The sequence below is a fragment of the Alligator mississippiensis genome, chromosome 16 (assembly GCF_030867095.1).
Source record: "Alligator mississippiensis isolate rAllMis1 chromosome 16, rAllMis1, whole genome shotgun sequence".
Taxonomy (NCBI): domain Eukaryota; kingdom Metazoa; phylum Chordata; order Crocodylia; family Alligatoridae; genus Alligator; species Alligator mississippiensis.
In genome coordinates, this window is record NC_081839.1 from 10,602,763 (window position 1) to 10,626,215 (window position 23,453).

Sequence of the window (23,453 nt, forward strand, 5' to 3'; positions counted from 1 at the left end):
AGGCTGGCATGGAGCTAGCCAGCTAGGTTTGGCTAAGTTGCTCCCCAGGGCCCAGCACCACACACAATTCATTAACACAAGAGTCTCTTTTTCAGTTCATTTCTTTCATGTCAAATAAAATGCTTTAAATAAGTGCATAAAAGCACTTTACATAACCTTACATGATTTAAGCAGACCAAGGTGAGCTGCTGCCAAGGGGGTCTGCTGCCAAGGTGAGCTGCTGCCAAGCACAACAGTGGTTGTGCTTTCCCCTCCTCGTACCAGCCAGCCCCCTTCTCCTCACTTCTACTGGCCGGCCACTTCATTGTGGCTCAGTTTCCCTGGTCTCACAAAGCCCCTGGTTCTCAGCTCTGCCTTGGCATGTGCTCTGTGCCATGCAGTGAGCATGCTGGTTCTCTGCTCTGCCTTGCCATGTGCTCTGTGCCATGCAGTGAGCATGCTGGCTTACAGCCTTGTGCCCCGGCTATTCCTCCCCTCCCCTGCGCTAAGACAGCTCCTCTATCCTATCCATCTGCCCCTAACCCAACTCCCCTCTGCCTTTTCTCGTTACTTCTCAACTGTCGCTTCAGTGTTTCAGGATGTCTCCTCTCCCATCCTGGGCTCCTGCTGCTGCAAAAGTAGGGAAGTCACAGCCCCCATGCTGGTTTCTTTGCCTCTGAGCTACATGCCAGCCTCCCCCTTCTCTTCCACTCCCGAGGAGGGATAAAGTGCTGGCTCCTGTCCACGCCCCTGCTCGCCAGGCCTTCTACTGGCAAGTCACAATTGTGCAGGTCTGAGATGGCATTTAGGCTTTACCTGTGACTGCTCTGAAACTGGTCTGGCTTTATGATGGCATAACATTGCACAGATTTAAAATGTTTTCCAGGTAACCTGTCAGAGTTCCCTTACAGATGGATTTGTCCCAGGATCTATTGTGCCTTTTTGTCTCAGAACAGAAAAGTCCCAGGATTGGTGCGAACACACCTCACCCTTCCAGTTTGTGGTTAGTGAGCTGCTCAATGCACTGCTGTTTTTCCGCCGTTGATTCAGTGTGCGTTCCAGACACGTTTCACAGTGTCTCAGGACAAACTGTTAACGCATCTTATCCCACAGACCTTTTAGGGGGTTTGTTCCAGGACAACGGATATGGATGTCTGAATGATTAATCACACTTTGCCCCAGGAGAAATTGTTTTCCTGGGAGGGACAAATGTGATTTCTGTTTGTAGCCTTATTGTAACAGATCGGGCTGATAAATGTGGACTTTTGCTTTGCTGTCGGGAGCAGATCAGTGCAGCCAACTGTGAATGCTTTCCAAGAAGGGCGAGTCAAGGAGCATGCCCGGGACTCTGCCAGTCTTTGCTGTTTCAGCTGTGTGTAAATTCACTCCAGAATTGTTTATTAAATCTTTTCGCCATTTCACTTACCAGCCTCATAGCAGATCCAGTCTGTTTTCCTTTAAACCAATAAGCCCTTAATGCGGTGATTCTCACCTGGGGTGGTGCAGCACCCATGGGTGCCACCCAGTCCTTTGAAGGGTGTCTTAAGGTATGAGATGATAAGAGAGGTGTCAGGAGATAAGCAGATATGGGCAGGCTCAAGCTTGTCCTATCCCCCACTACCTGGCCCCTCTTCAAAGAGGTAAGCACCATAATAGGTCAATTAGTTTTTGAAATTGGGTGCCGTCCAGTTCAGTTATGAAGGGTTGACTCGAGTTGAGTGAAGACTGCCTCAGCTCTGGAAAGGTTGAGAATCAGTGCTTTAAAGTGAGCAGCAAACTTCCCATCTCTGCTCTCCCAACTCTTCTGACATCGTAGCCAGCGCGTGCTGGAACGCAGTCTTGAAATAACTCAGAAGTGAATTTTTGCTAACTTAATTACCATTGGCATATAAACGAAAATCCTCAATCACTGAAAACGGCATGAATAAAAAATGATTTTAGCCAAGTTATCGGCAAGTGTTCCTGCTTGGAGCTAAAACATCCAAATGTGAATATCCAGTAACTGTCTTCAAAGGGAAAAATGTTTCACGCTGAGGGATTTTATCCGGTGCAAGCACTGCAGTATTTGACAATATCACTTTGCCAGCACTAAAAAAGTGCTTAGATCCCATTTTGAACTGTATTGCATATCATAGGTGTGTAGATTTTTGATTAAAGAAACACTTCACTTTTGCTCTTAAAAAGTACTTGGTTGAGCAGGGAGATAATGCAAAGGTTGCTGTCTGGGAACCTCCTCTAATTTACAAATCCTTAAAAGTCCAGGCAGAACAAACAGTTTTGCAGTCTTTTTGGTGCAATTAGGTTAGCATACTTGGCTGGGTCAATGACTGTGCAGAAAGCATGTGCAGCATTTAAGTCAATTGTGCTGAAGTGCAGGTGGAATCAGTACTTTGGGCTGCTGGGAGTCTGCCACGTGCTTTTAGGAAGTCATGTTCCTGAATTTCCCTGGGGGCTGATTCAGCTGTATTTGGTTAGCAGATGAACTCCACAGAGGAAAGAAATCTGGCTATTCTGAAAACCTTTATGAGAAGCTAAGGCTATTCAGGAAACCACCTGGCTACTGACTCAGCCAGAGACCTTTTAATGAAGAGTGAAGGAGGGGAACACAATAGAAATGCTTCTGCCCCAGCTTTAGCCACCCAGGACTCAGAGCAAAAGGAGGGGGATAAAGCAGGAGAGAAAAATAGTGTAGGGTATAAATCCATTTTTCATGCTAAATCAGTCTGATCACTTTGTTCTTTGGGACAGGGCAGATGTCTATCCTGTACAACGTCTGGTTGCAATAATAACTACAACAGCAGCACTGTGTAGTTATTGACTGAAACCTCTGGGTGATGCTATATGAGTGCCTGCAGGATTCCAGCTGTAATGCTAGGGCTCAGCTCTGCTGCCATTTACATTGGTGTAAAGCCATAATGACTTTGTGGGTAAATGTGATATTTTTTTTATTAGACCAACTAAATAGCTGGAAAAACTCTTTTTTTTGCAAGCTGTCAGGCACAAACACCCTTCTTCAGGAAAAGGGAGACTCTCAGCACCTGGGTTGCCTTCCAGCTTCACCTGCATTGACAGTGCTAAACATAAAAGAAGACAAATAGTTATTGGGTTATAGCAACTCATCAAGGGCAAGAGAAACCTCCCTGATGCCCAGCACAGGCAGGAATATGCCAGCTCAGACTGGGGCTGGGCAGAGGTGTGGCACAAACCTGAAAGCACAACATGCTCCCAGCTCTGCTGCCTGGCAGGCTCTGCAGTTTGCTTTCTAAAAATGTCCAGCAGACGACAGCAGGGCACAGGCGATGCAGGCTGGGGACAGGTGATCTTCAGGGGGATTTCAGTCCAAGCACCAGACTCCATATGAGGCTCCTGCAGTACTTTGTTGTTCAGTGATCACTCAGAGCCAAGCAGGTTGAAAGCAGGCTTGTCCCTGCCTCACCACTCTTCCTCTGCCCCACTCGCAACCACCTGGTCCCTGTATGAGGAAGTAAGAACTACGATAAATAATTTGGTTTGTGAAATGGGGTGAAGGAAGGAAGTTAAGGAAGGAAAGGGCTGTGGGGGTGCAGATCAAGGCCCCTGCGGGATGGGGGGCTGGAACGGGCTGGGGCAAACGCTCCCCAGCTGGGGCTGCACCGGGCTCTGGGAGCGGGGGCTATGGGTGGCGGGAGAAGCCTCAGCTTGTCTGGCTGCTCTCTGAGCTGCCCCTGCCAGGGCGAAGCAGGCAGTGCCAGGGCTGTGCCGGGCAGCCGCAGGAGAAGCCACAGCTCATTCAGCTGATCCTTTGGCTGCTCGCACTGGGGTGAGGCCGGTAGTGCCGGGGCTGAGCCAAGCGGCCACAGGAGAAGCCACAGCCTGTGCAGCGGCTCCTGCCGCTTGTCCAAGAGGGCATGGGGGTATGAAGAAAGCTCACAGATGCTCGCTAGGCAGATGCTCGCTAGCTAGGGCAGCTGGACAAGTTGTAAGCAAGGGTTGGGCGCTCCAGGGAAGCCATGTGAGCTGGTTCCACTTGCCGCAGACATTGTCTATGAATGCAAAGCCTGTGTCAGAAACAGCTAAATGGATCTGAGCACCCTGCGAGTGGGAATGAGATCCATGTCCAGACTTGCCCAGACTGACTTCGATGTTGAAAGAGGAAGGCGAAATGTTAAACAACATGGACAGGATGAGCTGGAACAGCTGGTGAAGCAGCAGCAGGGACCTTTACACAAAAAAGCAGGGAAACGGCCTTTCCTGACTGCCTAGTGATGGACCCTAGGCATGGAGAGTCTCCTCTGTGGCAGGGAGAGTCTCAGCCAAGGCTGGAGCCAGCTGAATGCATGACTTGGGATTAAATAGATGACCCCTGCACAAAAAACTGGTTGAGAGGAGATCCACCTCACTCCTGGGAGAATACCAAGACTTCTCCATTTCTTGCCTCCCTTCCTTTTGCAGCCCCTATGGTTGTCAGGCAAGTCCCCATGACTCCTTGCCCCAGATCTTCTTGGATTTTCTGAATGGTGTTTTGGGGACAGAGTGCCTTTGCCAGTTGCAGCTCTCAGTGGAGTCCTGAGCAGCACCTCACTGCCACCTTGCTGGCTCCTGGTGGCCCAGCCCAAGCTACTGTTTGCTGTAACTGCTTCATGGCTACTTCATCTCGCGCACCTCCCGTAGCACCCTCCTTATAGGAACAATCATTAGACGAATGGTTCTTGCCTGGTGCTTTGATCTCTATTACTAGAACACCTGTTAGCCCACATGTTCAGAGCCCTAGACACCAATCAAATAAAACCAGAAACCAACATAAATAATAGCTGGGATGACCATAACTGCCCAGGTGAGAAGTACCTGGGCTGAACATAGCAGCAGAGTGACAAGTTGCTTTGCCACCCCTAATGCTGTTAATCAGCAGAGCGTGAAACCTGCTTTCTGCACAACAAAGAAATGGAGTTTTCTACAAGTGCAATAGGACTAGGATTGAAGATGAGAAATCTAGCTGAACCCAAGGGTTCAGATGTACCTTCTTGGCAGGTGTCACACATTAGCCCTACCCTTCCCCAAGTGCTACTCTGATCACCTTCCCCCTGCCCTATCTGCTGCTCTGCTTTCTGCTTCGTGCCCTGACTGCTGCTTTCATATCTGTCCGCTCTCTGATCTTCTGTGTACCACACACAGAAGCTGCCCATGCCATTTATGGCATGCATGCCACACGTTGGCCACCCCCAGGTTAGGGCATGGAGCTGCAATTACTCTTCCTCGTATATATAAGTTGTGTTGAGATCATGGATATTGTTTTTTCTGCCTGAGCAGAATCTCCTTGCACTCCCAGTGAGTACTCACTCCCAGTTCACATAGGACCACACTAAAGCCTGGACAATCCTCTTGACCAAGCAGGTCTCCTCTCGTGTCTCGGGCACTTCTGGCTGACTCTGATGATGCTGGGACAGTGTTGGAACAGGCAGAGAATCGCCAGGTCCGTACACCTTCACCAGGGCTCCCCAGAACTCCATCTGGATAGAGCAATGGAGGCAGCTGCATTTGCTGCTATAGAGAATGATTCCCCTCTGGCTGGCCTGGGCTTGTGCTGCCCCAGAGAGCTCTAAGAGACAAACTGGCCATGATACCTAGCTATTGCACCTGGGGCCTTCTTTGGCTCTGCTACTGCTCATACATCACAGCCATTGTCTGGCTCCCTAGCAAGACAGCTGAAGTTGCTGCATCCATCTATTTGTCCACCCATTTCAGACACCGCACCCAGCTCTCCTGTCCATGGAAAATCCCAGCTTTTTTCTGCTGCTGGTTGAATGGCATAACTCAGCATCCCAAGCACAGCTCACTCTGCCACGAACCAGGTCCCTAGTGAGGTCCTGTTCACCCGCATAACGTCACGGAGAATCGCTCATGCAGCAGTAATTGTATTTGCACAAACAAGCCTCATCCATATCAATCAGAAAAAATTACAGACAGCTTGAAATGGAAATCTGTCAACATCCCTCCAACAGCATTGGGCAACCAGAGAACGGCAGGATCAGTCAGAGCATGTACTCATCTCTTAGGCAATAACTTGGGGCCTGTGGCACACAGACAGGTGCAGTGAAGTCAAGATTACTATAAGTAGTTGGAAGCTGAAGTAGAAACACCCTCACTTCAGGTAAGACAAGGTGTGGTGATGCTGGATTTGGAGAAAGCATTTCCTGAGCTGCTGCTTCTGCTGCTCAATGAGGCTGCAATGGCAGTCAGCTCCTAAGTGGTGTGAAGAGGATTGTGGAAAGCATGAAGAACACCTCTGAGTGCACTGTGGGCATCTCAGTGCCTCCATATAACTGTCAAGGTGGCCTGTAAAATTGGTCAAGAGCTGAGGGTAGAATCTGACTCAGTCTCCAGATATCTCCTAGTCCAGTGCAGTTTCCCTGGGTCGGGAGGAGACGCATTCAATTGGCATACAAAGATGCTAAATTAGAAAAGCATTTAGCTGCAGAAGGGTGATCTGTGGTCAGCCGGACCACAGTAATGGTGCAAGTGAGCAAGCAAAGGGCAGGTAGAGGACCACTTGCAGGTGCAAGTGAAGGGCTGTGAGCTAAAAGTCAGATTGAAGGAGAAAGAGAACTAAGAACAAGGAGACTTTGGGTCCAGGCTGCAGGACAAGAGGGAAAATAAATGTTTAGTGGTAAGTACTTTCATGAACAAGCTGAAAGGCTGGAGCCCAACTCACCAGGCGAATGAGGAAGAGCAACTGGGGGTGTTTGGAGTTAGAAAATAGGCAAGAGTTACAAATAACAAAAGTGTAAACTATGTGTGTGAGCTAGTGTGAAGGTGAGAGAGGGAGAAAGCAAGCCTGGGCATGTGTACCCAACTGGGAAGCAAGCCAGGGGGCCTGCAAGTGCTCTAACCCTTTTCTGAAATTAATTTGCTGTCTCTGTGGGTTGCTTCTCCCTGGGCGCATCTACACATTCATTAATGCGCCATAATTATGGTGCATTAAGTTTATTACCTGTAATTACCAGCGCACACTTTTTTGTGATGCTGAAGGCACACTAAACTAATTCTGTGCATTAGCATGGGTTTTGCCTAATGTGCCTTTAGCATCTCGTGCAGACGTCCCCCCTATGTGTAGGTGCAGTTCAAAACAGGGCCCAATCCTGAATGGGCAGCAGGGGCAATATCCATGAATGGTGGTTCATTGTCCATTTTGAACAAAACACTGTAAATGTGAAGGCTTGTGGTCATCACCTAGGGGCAGGACACATAAGTGTTTGGGATGGCAGTACTTCTGGCTTTACGTGTCCAGCCATTTTCTGGAGTAGCTCTCTGTAAAGATACCGTGTGTTCTGTGCCTAATTCAAGATAAGACTGCCACCTCCTTCCTTAGGAATGGCTACTTTATGGTTGTGGACAAGTGGCCCTGCAGGTATTGCAAGTATTAATTGGATCCTGGGTGTGCTAGGAGAGTCCCTTTATTCAGATGAATATCTCCTCTCAACTGTGCAGGATCCCTGCTCCTAGCAGATGTTCTCATGACCTATTGTGTCCTCCAGCTCTACCTGTCATAGGGAGAAGTCCTGTACAACCAGGCATACATCCTCAGTTGCCAAAGAAAATATATGGTTAGGAAGGTAACCATATATTTTTATATGAAAGCTATGAATATGCCCCAGAGGCCACCCCAGGCAAGTATGACTGACAAGGGCACCTGGCGGAGAGCCCCAGCAGAGGTGGTGGACATGGAGCTCCTTCTAGGAGGAGCTGTGTTGGCAGGCGGCAGGGAGGAGCAGAGATGCTGCTGGTGCCTGTGTGTCACCTTTCATATGGATGAAATGAAGACTCCAGGCTCCAGCCTCTGCACATGAGACCTGCAGCACTGGGTGTGGGAGAAGTGTGAGGACACGATAGCAAACACTCACGGCAGAGTGAGTTGTGAGGAAAGGCAGCATGGCTACGTTGCTCCCAAGGCACAGAGCAGCTTTGCTGGTGAGTGCAGGCGAGTGGGAGCAGCTGGAGAGCAAGACTGCCAATTAAAAGTGCATTGTGCTCTGTCTTTGGAGTCCCGGGAGCGAATGTGGAGCAAGGAGCTAGAGCGATTCAGACTAGACAGGTTCCCTGCCTCCAAACAACTCCTGCCACCCCCCAGCTGGCTTTGTCACGCTGCTAATAAGAAGTTCTCTGGGCTCCTATTGCTGGTGCTCCACCTTTTATTATAATTGATTCTGCATCGCCATAGGAACCCGCTACAGAGTGAGTGAGAAGCAGCTGCCTTCCCTGCACTTGTTCTTCAGGAGAGACGGCTGCTTCTTCCCATGAGATGGCAGGCAGCAGAATCTGGAGTCACTATGACTGAGGCACTGGGCCCCCTCCAGTGCCAGGCAGGTATTATCTTTAATTTTTGTTTCTTCTCAGGTGCCTTTGTTCAGTGTGCGCGTGCATGTGTCTGTGGGGGTGAGGAGGGGGAGGCAAGAGAAAGCAACAGGGGAAGCTCCTGTACACCTATATTGCAAAGGAGCTGGGTCTCTTGCCGTCCCCAGGTTGGAGAGAGCCCTGGGCTGGTTTGGGGTTCAGTGATTAAGATACCTTAAGTGTAGCACTGCCTTTGAAAGGTGAGCTCTTGAATACAGGCAGTGAGGGCAGGGTAGGCAGGGGATAGCTCTGTGTCCAGGCCTTGGGGATGGAGGATCCAGAGTCCAGGTTGCCTTGGGCTTTCAGTGCCAATAGTCACACTGCTTCCACTCCAGCATTTCCCAGGCACACTGAGCAGGAAGGTGGCAGTGCATGTAGTGAATGGATCAAAGCTCTGCTGAGGTCTCAGGTTGCTGCTGTCTGCTGCGGTGGCCAGACCCTGGGACTAAGCAAGTCGATGTGCTGGTGATGGACACAGGCAAATCTCTTTCAGCTCCTTCACTGCCTGATATGGTTTTTTTTCCCTTCTCACTTGTGCCAAAAGTATTAGCTGGTCAGAGGTGCCATGGGACAAGGCATCACTGATGTGGAAACCCAGTGGGGGAAGGAGAGGCTGCCAAAAAGCCAAGTCAGCTGTTGAGAGCACTGTGGACATCTCTGTGCCAATAGTAATGACTGTGAAGAGAGATCAGCAAAAGAGACAGCCGGTACTGTGACTGAATGCATGACAATGAGAGCTCACAGTGGTCCTTGTGCTGCCCTGCCCGTGCTGTCAGTCCCTCTCCTGTGCAGGCTAATTGCACCTTTGTAGGTATGAAAACCCCTTTTGGCAGAAGAGGAAAGAAGTGTTTTCCCAGAAGACCAGCCCTGCAAGAGGGAAAAAGGGACTTCTAAGGGGTTTTGTGGCCAGTGGGACTGGAGAAGAGGAGGACTAACCAAGGAACTAGCTGTGGGGAGGGTGTGCTTCCTGCAGACTTGGGCGCAAAGGCACAGGAGGGGCATTTGTGCAGAATTTCCCCACTACATTATGCAGAAAGAATCAGGTAGAAACAGGTGTGTCTCTGCCTGTACACCATCACACCTCCTGACATCAGAATCTCTGATGCCGTGATGACAAAAGGACAGACATCCCAAGGGAAGGAGAGGAAATACATGCAGAGGCCAGGATGCCCACTGAAGAGCAAAGCAGGCCCCCGCACCACTAAGTGACTTGTGAGCCTGACCAGCCTGGCAGGCGGAGGCCACAAGGAAAGTCCTCCCAGGCAGCTCTCTTCAAAAGGGGCTGCTGTGCACAGGAGGGAAGCACATGGGCTTAAGGTGTGAACTTGGCTGGGGGATGCTGTTTGAGCTTCCAGGTGGGGATGGAAGATGGCCAGAACTACTCAAATAGCCCCAGACCCTGCTGTCTTACACCTAGATCATGCCATGAATTTCAGTGTTTAAACAAGGGCATCAGCTGGAGCACTAGTACTTTCAGTTTTTAGGACCTATCACCCTCAGATCAGAGTGCTTTACAAATTAAGCAGAAAGATGCTCAGGCCTGTGGCAATGATTTTGGCACTGATATTCTGTATGCTCCGTGGCTGTATGGCTCTCTGTCAAGTAGAGAACAGCAGTGTCAAGTGAAAATATAGCCCAGGGGTGGACTGTATTCCCAGCCAGCTGAATTTTGCCCCAGAAGTCCCCCACCCTCTCATTGGGCCAGTTGATTGGTACCCTCTGCCAGATGCCAGAGGCATCAGACAGTGACTCACAATTCAGAGGTGGGGGCAGATTTTGCAAAATGGACTTCCAATAAGGTAGTGAAAATGTCACTTCACCTGTCACTAAACTGCAGCCACCTCTGGAGGGAACATGGTGACTGAGCCACAGTACAGAGTAACAGGGCAGGGAGGCAAACAATGAGCCCCAATCATGTCTGCAGCAGAGCTGAGGCGGAAGAAATGGAGCTATCCCAGCTGGACACTGGGGCTAACTCTCCCTGCCAGAGCACCTGGCACTCCTTATTAAGCCTACTTTTTTACCTCTCATCCTGAAGCCAGCACCTTTTCCCCCCAGCTAGAACTGTGCATAGGTGTGAGGATTAAGCCTGCAAACAGCGCTTGCAAATTCCCCTGTAAGAGGGGCATTACTAGACCAGGATTTGATAACATGTTGGGGTAGTGAGTTCCTCAATTTAAAGTGGGGTTGTATGTGAATCAAATACCCACTGGATGCAATGAAATGTTTGGAGACTGAGCTAAGAAGTTTGATGACTATTTCTGTCTCTGCTCTGGAGGGCAATGGAGGTTTCTCCGCTAATCTCTTGCTGGCACTGACATTAATGTGGCAGGGGCTGTATTTATGCTGGCAGCTGTAACTGTACCCTAGTGGGATTCATTCATTTGAATCAGCACTAACATTTACTGAAAAAGGAAATGTAAACTGTGTGACACTGTCTGCCTCAGTTGAACATATTCCAGATTCGTACAACAGAGCCATGGACAGGGCAGCTTCCCAGAAATGCACCCAGCCACATGCAGCTCCTGGCAGGAGAGAGAGGAACTAGCCTTGGATAGACGGCAGACAGACAGACAGTTTGTCTTTGGGAGCACAGGACTCTGGGGCCTTGAGACCATCATCCAGCCACTGTGGTTTCGTGTAAATCCTTTTCACGTGTCTCTTGAGCTGTCTTGGGCCCCAAGAACTCCTCTCTCTACCAGAGAAGATTGTTTTTCCTTGCCACAAGGTTTGTATCTGCACAGAGGGTCTTGGAAGAAGCCAAGGCCCTGCCTATGGTGAAGGAGGACAAATTAATAAGGTGCAAATAGGGCCCATTCCTGCAAGATCCTGAGCTCACATGGAGGCAGAGGGATTGTTGCCAGTATCTGGCAGGGTCCTGCCTTTAATTTTTGAAAATGAGCATGTTCACAGTGTTTAAATGCTAAATAGCTGCCTTGGTCAGTTTTTCCTGGGGTCAGACCCTCCCTTTTACATGCTGGTTGGACACCAGTTGCTTCACTGATTTTTAAACAGTGTCTGAGACAGGATGTTTCAGAAAGCTCGTCACAGGGAGTGTCCTGGCCTTGTGCTTTCCGAAGCAGCCTGAAAACCTTCACTCACCATGACGAGTGTATAGGGAGCAGGTCAGCTGATTTATTGCTTGAGCTGAAGATTCAACCCCTCGCTCCCTCTTCTTGTGCTTGTCTGTTGGCACCGAGCGTGAGTTGTGTGCTAAAGTACAACCAAGGGATAGCTTCTGCCATTGTTTCCGGCTTTTTGTCACCTCCTTGTAATCGACAGTTGATGAAAAACAATTTAGACGCAGATTTTGGCGTAAGGTGATTCCATTGTACTGCGTGAGTAGTTAAAACACGGAACAGCTGAAATCACTGTTCTGGGAGGACTAGTCATTGGACAGCAGAATTGATCCGTGTTAGTATTCCTAGTGTTCCTAGTGATTGCTACAGGAGTGGCTTGTCCATGTTCACATGCTTACTCTGTTTTGGACCCATCTGGCACATCCCAGTTTAGTTACTAAGGGTACATTGGCTCCTCATCTCTGCCTGTGGACAAACAGCATTTTTTAAACAATTCAAATGGCTTTGAAGTGCTTTTGAAATGTTTCAAAAGGCTTTCAAATAATTGTGCACAGAAGATAAAACTTTAGAAGGCACAAGGCACTCTCCAGAGTGTGACCAAAACAGTATTTGAAGGAGGCAAAGATTATCTGATGCCATTTTGTTACCCAGCACATCTGTACTGTTGGTTGGTCCTCCAGTCATCTGATAGCTCAGTCTTCTCCCTGCCCATGGTCTACCTGCATCGGGTTGCTGCTGCCACCCCACAGTCTCTTGGCACTTGGGCTATTGTGGGCACAGTGGCTCCTGGCATTTTGGGGCTCCAGGATGCTGAGGCTCTCAGCACTCAAAGAGCTGTGGAAATCACTGCTCCCGGGTCTCTGGGTGCTCAGGGCACTTAAGGCACCACGGCTCCTGATACTTTAGACCAGGGGTGGGCAATTATTTTGGGTGGAGAGCCACTTACTGAGTTTTGGCAAGCCATCGAGGGCTGTATGACAGGCAGCCAGGGACAGATAAATATTAATTTTCCAGATGTTTTAGGGGCTCTGTGGGCTGGATAGAATGACCTGGCAGGCCGCATCTGGCCCGTGGGCTGCATTTTGCCCACTCCTGCTCTAGACACTCAGGATGCTGCTGCTCCCAGCACTTTGGGCACTGCAGGTGCCACAGCTAAGGGCATTCTGGGTGCTCGGGGTGCCAGAACAGTCAGCACTGTGGACCCTGGTGCTCCCAGCATGTAGTGTGCTGTGGGCACTGCTGCTCCTGGCACTTGGATGATCAGGGCATCACCGGAGTGGGGAGACCCAGCCACGCCAGAATTCCTGCTCTAGCCCCGGCTGCCTGTACACCATCACACCTCCTGGCTGGACAGCCTGCTGCTGCATGCAACCGTGGCAATTATGAAAGGCTCCAACTTGGGAGTGCCACAGGGGCTGCGTGCGGCTGAAACTCTCCATTTAAAAAAAAAAATTCAAATCACCCCATTATACTTTTAAAAGTTTCAAGTGTTAAGTCTCTCTGCCCCCTCAGTGACTGGCTGGATCTATTGCAGAGCTGCCTGCAAAGAGCCCAAGATTTACTGTAAGGATCCGTATTAGCATAAAGGGCTAGAACCAGCACTGTGGGAGCCCTGGTGCTCCTGAATATCATGTGAATGACCCTGAAGCTGCACTAGAGACTAAATGGAGAGCCCTCTGGGCATGCAGATGATACCATCATCCTTAGCTGCCTACCCCAGAATCAACTCTCTGCTTGGCTTTGGGGGCAGGACTGGGAAACCTCTCCCATCAGGCAGATTTTCCATGACGCAGGCTGAGACGAATTCACCTTTGTGCTCCACTCAGAGGTCCCATTGCATAAACTTGATGAGAGTTGGGTGGTGGGTAGCAAGCTGCGTAAAGAGGGGTGTAGCTGGAAAGTGTGTCTGCAAACCTGAATGCATTTCTTTGGGTGTACAGATCCTCCTGGCTTTCTGATCAGTTGTCTCCACCCCCACAATGATTCCTGGGGCCCAGAAGAACATGGTCCAGACTCAAACAGTTCCTGCACTGTGCTGCAGTGCAGACCCTTGATGTTGCCTCTGGAGGCTGGGCTTGCTTGATGTGTCTGGGGAGCCTCTGAGGGCTCTGCTACCGAAGCATTGGGCAGGCCTCTGGATATCCTTGGTGGGGAGAGCAAGGCCCCTGGCTGCTCTGGAGAGAGGCAAACCCCTTTGCTGCCTCCACTGTACCCAGCCCTGCACAGTGCAGCCGGACTTTCACTACCTCATCCCTTGCTCTTATTATTGCCTTCATCTCTTGATGGCCCCAGGGGCCCCAGGGGCCCAGAAAAGTGTGGTCCAAACTCAGACAGTCCTGTACTGTGGCTCTGAAATCTCATCCACAGGGCAAGAATGGAGTAGAGTTAGTCTAAGATGTCACCCCCTTCTCTATGCCAGGAGTGGGAAGAGTTTGCCAATGCACTGGGATCTCTGCAAATGCCTTCATCCTAAATTCAGGAAAATTCCTTGCAAATCATGTGCCACCTGCTAGCTGCACTGGTGAGGAGAAGGCAGGGTAGATTTTCATCTTAGATACTACCCAAAGTATGTATTTATATGTATAACACGAGCTTTTGTGTGCTGAAACTCATTTCATCAGATGCATTGATGAGAGTCAGGACTGGAGTAAAGGGCATGAGGTAGGGATTTGCATAAAACTTTAAGCTGAACCTTGCAGTATTTTGTGCTCATTGCAAACTTTCTGGACCCCCAAGAATTATGCCTGTGACCATCTCTTACTATATTTAATCTTTTGTTTTTAAATGCAATTCTGCTTTATTTTAGAGTACCTATACAATTAGATACCTGCTTCAATCTAACATTGAATTCTTATTTTAACTCAACCAAAATATCCCTTCATTGTTCCTAAAAAGTTGACAATGATCATTGATTCTTAAGTGAATTCTCTCCCACTTTACCAATTTGCATATCTCATGAATGTATTTTTTCAGTTACTAAGGGAACATGAATCTTAATAAAACCCAATCAAATATTCCTTAATAAAAGCTGCATTCATTAGTGCCTTATCGGAACCACTTGCTGTCTTCAAGATTCCCTGGAAATTAAGGTTTGAATCAGCACGTTGTAACAAAAAAAGGAATGCATCTGAAACGATAAAGGAAATCCAGGGGAGATTATGTTTGAGCACAAATTCTTTATTTATTCAGAATAACTCGATAAGAAAGGCCATCGCTGGTGCATTTCCATGTGAATAAGCATTGTGTTTACTTTGGTGCCTGCAGTCTTACTGTGTTCAGGGAGTAATTTGTGCTAAATCCCTTTGCAGTGCCGAGGGCCTGACTCTGTTTGCATCTAGCCCCTACACACTCCAGCAATGGCACAAACGGGCCATACGGTTGGGAATTCCTGCAGCAGATGGGTATCCCCCAACAAGTGGAAAACTGTTTTTCAGCCTTCAGCAGAGAGGTCTGCCTGGGAGAGGGAGCGTGACTAGACAGTGTGTGCACCAGCTATTCCCACCTGCAGGATTGACCCTTTGGAGTAGCTGGAACAGCCTCTGAGCAACTTCGGCGTCTAGTCTAAACAGGGCAATATGGGGATGCTTTCCCAATTAGCATTCTTTTTGGTCTGCATCTAGAAGAGCCTTCCACAGCTGGGTCCTGGTCCATGACCGGGGCTTCTACATGCTGCCATAATGCAAATAAGCTAAGCCCAAAGCACTCTTCAGAACTAGGCCCTGGGGGCTTCTGCAAGAGCGGGGCAGTGATGCAGGACAGGTGCCTGGGAAGACCTCGCTTTCTTTATTAGGGACATAGAGCAGGTGGTCCAGCGAGCAAGGAGACAGCATCCCACCGAGCAATGCCCCATGCAGCTGTCAGCCTCAGCCTCCTCTGCTTTCACTGAACTGCAGACTGAGCTGCCCAGGTACATGAAGTAGTGAAAGGGCTCCCTGCACAGCAGGGGCAGGTAAGTATTTCAGCTGGAGGGCTGCTTAACGAGTTTTAATGAGCTGCTGAGGGCCGCCAGGGTGGCCCCGCCTCTTGACAAGCACCCCGCCCCCTGGTCGCCATCTTGGAACCAGAAGTCCCACCCGCCATGGGATAATTGGAAAGTGTAGCTATGTACATGCCTGTGTATATAGAGGTTGGATAAATCACCCTGACCTTTGCCACCTGAAGTCCCTCCCCTTGCCCCAGGAAGTACTTCTTTTGGGAAGGGAGGGTTGCCATCTTGGAACCGGGGGAAAAAAATTATAAACTAAATATCGAGCATATTTAAATTTTCTTTTTAATTTATATTTTTGTTCTGGTTTGTGTGTTTGCACCGTGTATATAGAGGTGATTGCATAATAGCTGAACATGAAGTCTTGCTCTTGTATATTGCCGTGGTGCAGTTGTGGGGGGCTGCGAGTGTGTGTATGTAGGTGTGGGGGTAGGTGGGTGGGTATGGGGATGTGTGTGGGTGGGTATGGGGTTTGTGTGGGGTGGTGTGCGTGGGTCTCCGATGGTACCATGGGGCTGGGCCAGCAGCAGCCACCGCCAAAAGGAGCTGCCGCTGCCTAGAAAGGCAGTCCCGCCACAGAGCCACCTCAAGCCCGCTGTGTGCCTGGGGGGTGGCAGCCAAGGGACCCACTGTGGGCTGGACAGAGCCCCTCCACAAGCCGGATCTGGCCCGTGGGTTGTATTGTGCCCACCCCTGCTATACAGCACTCCCCATTCTGCTAACCCCCATTTCTTGCCATAGTGACACTCCTTTAGCCTTGCTTGTCTCATTGTTTGGGTTCATGGCACTGATCCACCCGTCCATGTCAGGGGCAGAAAGCACTGATCTAATCCCTGCATTCTCACAGACAGGATATCATACCTGTGCCGTTTCCAGGTTAGTGGTTAACTAGGGTCCAAAGAAGAGCAAGTAAGAGCCACCCGATTCTCGGATGCAGTGGTTTGAGCTACTGGCTGGGAGAAGTGGGGTTTCCAGTTCTTACTTTCCAGACTGTTGGTGCATTTTACATTGGACATTTGTTGGATAAAACCCAGATATATTCTGAGACGCGTGTCCTGGAACCTCCTGCCCAGGGCAATGCCCTCAGCCCCAGACTGCATAGGCTTGCCTCCTGCTTGCTTTCCTTCTGGTCCAGTGACTCATACAATCTTGTCTGACCAGTCGCTCAACTTCAGCAGGAGGGGCCAAGACAGATACCAGTGAGGAGCCATGTCCAATCCTATTCCACTTTGCTTGAGCCCCTGCAAAAAACCAAAACAACCAAAAATCCATGACTGCCCTCACTCTGGAGCATTCTGGCATCTTAGGCTCAAGACTAAAAGTCAAAGGGCAGCAAGGAGAAGGACCCATCCATCTTTTGTACTAAGTGGGTTTTTTTCAGGAATTCAAGCAGGGGAGAATAGGATTGCACTTGGATGCTTAAAGCTGCTAGATAACTAACAAGGGAACAGAGTCAGGCCCAGGGTATCTGATCTACAACAAGCATGAAGCCTGCAGGAGTTTCAGAAGAAACATCTTTAAATCCTACCTCTCTCCTCAGGTGCTTCATCAGGACCAATAGGCAGTCTGGCCTAGAGGGTAGGCTACCAGGGGAGAGCTAAAGAGAGGAGCTGGAGTCTGAGTTACCAAATCCAAGGGGGAATTGCAGAGGCAGAGGCCAAGCTGGAGGCCGGGTCAGGGTTCTGGAGTCGGACAGAATTCATAGGATCATGAATTAAGCTGGAAGGGACCTCCAGAGGTCATCTAGTCCTACCCCCTGCTTGAGGCAGGATCGTTTTTATCCAAGTCATCCTATACAATCCATAATCCAAAATCTATGTACGACTACCATCAACCCTGACACAACACAAGACATAACACTCCGGCCTGCCACAAGTAAAGCAGGGGAACCACAGCAGCCCATGTCCTGCTTCTATAGAAGGTTGCCAATACATGCGTGAGAGATCCCAAGTAGCGGGGAAGGCAAAAACCCCTACAGTCCATACCAGTCTGACCATGGGGTAAAATTCTTTCCTGACTCTAAATATAGTGATTAGTTTGACCTTGAGCAGGGGGGCAAGACCCTCTAGCCAGGTACTTCTGGCTTTGGTCCCAGGAGGAGCATTGGCACACTCCAGTCAAAATCTCTAGCCTTGGCTGTAGCCAACACCCAGTGTCTCTGAGGGAGACTTAAAAACACTGACACACGGAGCAGAAAAGCAGGGGTGGGGGCAACAAAGCCCAGAAGCATGGGAATAGCCATATTAGAACATAGGTATAGCTATGCCTAGATCATCCCTGACCAATGGCTGTCCAGCTTCTTCTTGAACACCTCCAGTGATGGAGAGTCCAAAGCTTCGAGAGCTTCTCCAAGTAAAAACAGCCAGTGCGTCTTGTGTATCAGCATCCCCGAGCTTCAAAATGGTGAGGGTGCTTTATCTAAAGCTCACTGAATGAGCTTTAGTGAAAGCACTCCCACCACCATTTGGAAGTGCGGGGACACTGATACAAGACGTGGAGCCAGGCTGGAGCACAGTAATTACCACGCTCCAGCAGATTTGATTAATAGAGTCTGCTCCAATGTGCTATAATTACAGGACATGGGAGCAGCCTCCTGGCTTGTGTACAGGTACCCTCCATTGTGAGGTACTAAAAAAAGAAAAGCACATCAGCCTGTCTTAAAGTGCATTAACTAAATGGCATGGTTTTTAGTGACACTTTAATGCACATTAAAAATAGGCTAATTCACCCACCATGTCATAAAACTCATTGGGCATAAAGCACGTAAAAACATTTAACATATTTTGACAAGAAAACATCTTAAAAATCTATGAACTACGTACTCAAAATGCAACAGGTAAAAAACTCAATCCTAGATGCTGGGTATGAATCAAAAAGTCTATTCTGTCTTTCTCCACTTCTTTGCCGCCCCGTCATCTCCAAGGTGTTCATGGTCTTGGCTGACATAAAAGCACAGTTCATTCAGTCCTAACTGTACACAGGCTTTTACTGTAAAAGTGAGTCCCTTAAAAATGAGCAGGTTTCTTAACATCCATAAACTCACTTTAAAACACAAGTAAAAGTGTCCATAGGTGTAGGCAACTGGTAGGGGATGCACTTGTCCCGCTTGATGGGGCCGGTGCCCCCCCGATGGCCAACACTGATGCCGTTGGAAGAGCTGGTACCCCCCTGACAGGGCCACCGCTGTTGGCAGCTTCTGTGGGTGCCCCCCAGATTCAAGAGGCACCAGTCACTCATGTCCATAGGTACTCTTTATCTGGCCCACTCGAGATAAAACCATATAAAACCACATCTTTTGACAGTGCCTGCACACCAGTTGTCACGTGGGTCAAGTGTATGACCCTCCTCCAGACTGACTGTGCAAAGCTGTGGTCCCAAAAGAGGTGGCCCGCTGGTTTCTCCACCCCACACATTTCTCTGGAACACCCACAAGTTTCCACCCAGGCCCCATCTATATTGCAGTGCCCACACTGGCAAAATGCCCCTTGCTATTAACCATGCTAGGTTGGCTTGGTCACTGGCCAGGGCCTTGTTTGACTCCCCCCTCGACATGCTTTAGGGCTTGCTGGCGCATTGTTCAGTATATACTTGCTCACACAAACGCTTCTCTAAAGCATTGGCCAGAGTAGGCCTGAGCAGCAAACTTGACCAATGACTGAATTCCTTATGTACACAAAACCTGGCATATGGGTCAGATGGGCACTCCTGCCAAAAGATGGGAGGGGGAGATGGCTGTACAAGGGGTAGGACACTACAGTACCACAATGATAAAGCTGGAATGGGAACACCCAGATCAGGATGTGAAACAAGCCCATGGCACAGGACGGTTTAAGATATTCAGGATGGAAAGCAATAAGTAATTTGCTTTGATCACTGTATAAAAGGAGAATTGGAAATCAGGGGAACTTTGCAGAGGTGGAGGGGAGCCTGTGTGGTATTGAGACTACCCCAAAATGAGAACACTCTAAACCACACACTGTATTTTTTACTGATATGACCTTATTGACTAAATGTTTTGGTACCAATCAGACCCAGCCCCATTTTGTACTATTGGCAGTGCCAGAGGCTACTTACAGAGCCACCATGCATTGTTTTTTGAACAGTAAGCTTGATTAACTTCTAACCCCGTTTATGATGTTAGGCTAACACTAGGGTAGTGCTGCACATATATATTATTTACAAAGATTCCCATGTGGTTTGCATAGTATTAGCTTTACTGGAAGATTATTACATTTGTGAATTGCCATTAAAATCTTGACACTTTTATCCTGGTACAGACAGGGACCCCACATAAAATCCTAAAAGCTTCACTTAAAGGCCCATTGATTAAAACCCTGCTTTTGGCTTGTCTGTGTAAAAACTTTATTCATCCACAAGCCGTTCAGAAAAACCCAGCTCCCATAAAAACCTTAAACAAGAACACATATGCCGCGCTATCATAAGGTTTTGCTAAATCCAAATTCATTAGGGCTACTCCTGGCTTCCTCTCTTTACAATAAATAAGTGTGACCTATGCTGCTAATAGTGCACCTGTGCCCTGCCACCCAGGAACAGCACATGCCTGCTGCTCTTCATGTTTAACCTGAGGAAGCACATCCCTCATTCTTAAAACCAGTAATTTAGCCAGCAATGTATCATCTGTATTTTAAAGCCCGTGTCTGTATAAGTTGCCAGTTATTTAAAGGCTCTCTGTCTCTTGAACAATAAAACAACAATACTAGTGGTAAAATGTTTCCCCTCCAACTCCTGCTCTAAAATCTCTTTAAACATTTCCAACAAATCTGTCCCTCAAAGACCACAGAACCTTATATAAAACTCTACTGGCACTCCATCCTTGCCAGAGCTCTTTGCCTGCTTAAATGTCTCAAGGCAGTTTTCCATTTCTTTTAGTGCTACCTCCTCCTCTGTCCTCTGGGCATCCTGTTCACCCACTTTCCTTTCTAGTTCATCCTATAACCCGCAAACTCTCCCTTCATCCACCTCCCTCTCTGGTATAAAACCTCATAACATCTTTTTGCCATGTCGAGTACTTCTTCCTGCCCTTCCACTCAGGCTCCTTCCTCCTCCTGGGCTGCCTTGATTCCCCCTCTCGTTGATCTTAGCTGGGCACAGAAGCATGGGGACCAGCTCTTCAAACATAGTACTTCTGCTTGCACCGGTGTTGAAAAGGACTCCATCCTACCCCTTGTCGCTTGCCTAAAACACTCCACACATTTAAGGAGGCCGCCAACACCATTAAATCTTCCAAAGAAAAAATGTTCTTTCCTTATGCATCATCCTTACTACGTCTGTTTGGGAACTCCAGTCTCATTCCCACGGCCTCAACCACATTCCAGGCCTTCCAGGGGCAAACAAAACCCTCCATCTCTCTTCTCCTTTGATGCTCTAGCACATCTTGTGGCCCACTTGGGACTAGACACCAAGGAGGACAAGGGAGAGGTGCTGGGATCCTCTTCTGAATCTCCCTGGCATGTTTTAGCTTCCTTTGTCTCCTTCATTTTGGATTTCTTCCTTTTGCCAAAAGGTGTCTGTGTTTCTCCCACTTCTTCCTCCTCCTCTTTTTCACCCATTGCCTCTTGCCCTGCCTTTATTTATTTCTGTTCTGAGTTCCTACCTTCCTCCCCTTTCTCCTTCTCACCTAGCGCCACCTCCCCCTATGCTTTCTCTACCACCAATATACCGTCATCTCTTCCACATCACTTTTCTGCAGGGTCTCCGGTACCACATCCATTTCCTTCTCCTCTCCTCTTGCCACTCCTTGTGCACAGTCTCTTCTGGTGTTTCTTTGCCTTGCTCCAGACTCTATTTGCAAAGGACATGGAGCATGTCCTAAAGACATACTTCTCCTCACCACACAAATTGCACCTGAGAGCTGCATTGCAGTCAATAGCAATGTACCCGCTCTCCCCACACTTAAAGCAGGCTGTCTGTACACAATTAGCTACCTGGTGCCCCTCCAGCCTACACTTGCTGCATCTCATGGCCGGTTGAAAATAGATAATGAACGCCCAGTGTTTCCCTAATGTAATCATTGCGGGGAGGTGCTCCATCCTGCCTGGACTTCCAAAGTTTTTGTTTAAAAATTACTCTCACCCACCACAGCTCAGTCCACACCCCCTGCTTGTTCCTAATTTTATCTACCCACATCACCTTTTCTGTGTGACCTTCCAACCATAATTTAATATCTTCTGCCATTATAAAAGCTGAGAACATTTTAAATATAATTACTCTTTCACATGCTGCTTCGTCTGATAACAACCCGAAACATTTGAGCTCTGGGCTTTTGCTTATCTCATAGAATTTCCAAAACCAGTCATACCCTTCAGTGATGCAGAACGCAAACGCCCACATTCGTTGATTCATAAAAGCAATCATGCTATTTAAATCCTCCAAATGCACTTTGAGGACCTCAAATAAAACATCTTCCATAAAACCATACCTGCTTATTTCCTATTTGTTACCATCAGCCCCTTCATCAGCCAAAACCACCTTTACCAGTAAGCATCTTCCCTCCATCGCTCTCTGCACCATCTGAGACCTGCATGCTGTATCCTTCCCGTAAAGCTTTGCTTTCCTGCCAATGTTTCCCATCTGCCGCTCGCCTTTGTCTGTATACCACCAGTCAAATTCTGTCCAAGGTCTGCAATTGTGCTCACTCCTGCCTCTAGTTCCCATCCTCTGTCCTCCTTCTCCATCTTCTGCCACTGCTCACTCACCAGCTCCCATCTGTTGTCCAGGCTCATGCCATTGTCCACCCTTGTAGTCTGTCCTCCATTGCGAGGGTCAGTCACTATCAGTCAAATCAGAACGAAGCTGCAGACTCCTTCACCTCCGCAGTAGGATTCAAGGAGGTCTACCACAGCAGACCTTCAGCCAGAACTGTTGGCTGGCCTCCAGTTTCCAGCTTCAGGTGAACTTAAATGTGCTCCCCAGCACCCCTAACAGTGGCCAGCTGGTTCATCAGCTGGGGTGCAGCTGCCAGTTACACCCTTAGGAAAGTTTGGCTATCTGGTTTTGTGGGCAACCCCGGTTTAGAATCACTGCTTTCGAGTGTTTTACAGAGGATATGTATCATTGTTCCCATTTTATAGAGGGGGAAGTTGAGGCACAGAGTGGGGAAGTGATTTACCTAAGGGCACCCAGAAGGCCAGTAGCAGAGCCAGGAATACAAGTGTGGACCCCTAACCCACTGTTCTGCCCTCCGAGCCATACAGTTTACTTGGCGTTTGATCTGTGCTTAGGGCAGTGCAAAGCCTTACTGCACAGAGAGAACTCTGAAAGGCACCAAACTTCTGGGGGAGCAACCTCCGTAGGTTCACAGAGGATGCCGGCTGTCCCTCTGCATCCTGCAACAGGGGCCAGCCGCGTCCCTCTTTCCTGGTGTCTGGTCGCAGCCTCCAAGAGTACATGAGGCACTGCTTAGACAACCTGTTAATTTTCATTGCCTCCACAATGCAGCACATGCAGATATACATGTAGCAATTTCCCCCAGTCACAACTCTGATCACAATCAGCGTCTTCCACTCTGAAAGCCAGAGCTCTTTCGGGACTGAGAAAAGATCACTCATAAATGAGGAAGGATGGAGGACCCATGACAGGGGGACCCTGGACACAGCTCTGCTGCTTGAGCATCCACAATCCAGGGAAGCGCAGATGATTTTGTCCGTGTCATAGTCTGATATATCAATACTGTCTGTCAAAGCCATATTGGATTTACCATCAAAGACAACACTTGCAATTCTGGAAGGAATAAAGGAAGTAGTGCTGGAACAGAAATAAATAAGGGATCAACATTGTATTAATCATTATCATTTTCTGGCATAAATAACAGGGGAAAAAACCTACAAACAAGCAAACAAAGAGACAGACGGCAAGCTGGCCAAGAGCTTCAGTGAGTTTGGTATTGGAACAAACAGATCTAGGTACTTGCAAGACACAAGCTGAACAGCTCGGTGTCTCTGATTCTCAGTTTTATAGCAAGTCACATAATATTTGACGTTTCACTTAAAGTTCGTGACAGCATAATTACATGAGAAACTTGA

General features: G+C 48.6%; 1 protein-coding gene across 8 annotated transcripts in view; it reads left to right on the forward strand.

Moving 5' to 3' along the window:
* Window positions 1-23,453, forward strand: part of CTXN1 (cortexin 1) — a 177,488-nt gene that overhangs the window by 141,516 nt on the left and 12,519 nt on the right. The window contains exon 1 of one of the 8 annotated variants that reach the window (XM_019491247.2): window positions 8,197-8,319. The exons of the other annotated variants lie outside the window; for them this stretch is intronic. The gene's annotated coding sequence lies outside the window, so the exon portion shown is untranslated. Of the gene's footprint in view, window positions 1-8,196; window positions 8,320-23,453 lie in introns of those variants that run through there. 8 annotated transcript variants of the gene reach the window in all.